The following is a 1198-nucleotide window of genomic DNA, read 5'->3' on the forward strand; positions in this document are numbered from 1 at the left end:
TATATATATATATATATATATATATATATATACATACATACAAATATATATACATACATACATACATACACACACACACATATATATACCTTATATTTTGACGTTCATCTATTCAGGGTTGACAAAATAAAGAACCAGTCAAGTACTGAGGTTGACGATATCAACCAACCGCTCCCCTAAAATCTGTTGGTGTCCTTCCATAAGCGGAAACCATTATTCCAACCGAATCGACTACACAACGCCGTCTCTTTGTCAAGTCTGCTTGATTCTTGTAGCTTCCACCCACGTAGTTTAAAACAAGTACCATGCAGAGATGTATTTAAGATGTAAATGCCTTGCAATCGTGATCAAGCATCTTTTTGAAATTATTTTAGTAATTTGAGCCTACAACAATAATATATCTATATTTTAATTTTGTTTATTTGTTTAAAAATAATTTGATTTTATCTTTGAAATTCGTGTGCCATCAAATATGTTTATTTCATCGAATCTATCATTACACCTGCATTCAATAAAATAGCTCTGTTTTTTGTTTTCGTTATCTGAAAATTCTCAACAACTTCCTGTATCATTACTCGGATTTCTTTCCGAGATCGGTGAGGTGAAAATCTGCGTTACGAAAATTGTTATTTCAATTTTGATTATACATATACACACGCTGTTGCGCGCGAGCGCACGCACACACACACACACACACACACACACATACCTTATATACCTTATATTTTTGTTTTAGTCATCAGACTACGGGCATGCTAAGGCACCGCCTTGAAGAATTTTTAGCCGAATGAATGGATCTCATTTTGTGAAAAGTCCGGTGCATATTCTATCGAAAACTTTCGCCAAATCGCTGTTACGGGAACGTAAACAGACCAACACCAGTTGTCAAGCGGTGTCTTTTATACACACAAACACATACAGAGAACGAGATTTATATTATATATATTTAAAAAAAAATATATATATATGCATATATATATATATACATATATATATACATATATATATATATATGCATACATATATATACTTACAAATATATACATACATAAATACATACATATATATATATATATGCACATACATATATATACATATATATACATATATATATATACATACATATATATATACATACATATATATACATACATATATATATACATACATATATATACATACATATATATATACATAC

General features: G+C 29.5%; 1 protein-coding gene across 4 annotated transcripts in view; it reads right to left on the reverse strand.

The window, feature by feature from the left end:
• The window catches only part of LOC106869943 (QRFP-like peptide receptor), a 58081-nt gene that overhangs the window by 38929 nt on the left and 17954 nt on the right, over positions 1-1198 (reverse strand). Inside the window, exon 1 of one of the 4 annotated variants that reach the window (XM_052971351.1) lies at positions 90-173. The exons of the other annotated variants lie outside the window; for them this stretch is intronic. The gene's annotated coding sequence lies outside the window, so the exon portion shown is untranslated. Of the gene's footprint in view, positions 1-89; positions 174-1198 lie in introns of those variants that run through there. 4 annotated transcript variants of the gene reach the window in all.

Source organism: Octopus bimaculoides, chromosome 10, assembly GCF_001194135.2.
Source record: "Octopus bimaculoides isolate UCB-OBI-ISO-001 chromosome 10, ASM119413v2, whole genome shotgun sequence".
Classification (NCBI taxonomy): Eukaryota; Metazoa; Mollusca; class Cephalopoda; order Octopoda; family Octopodidae; genus Octopus; species Octopus bimaculoides.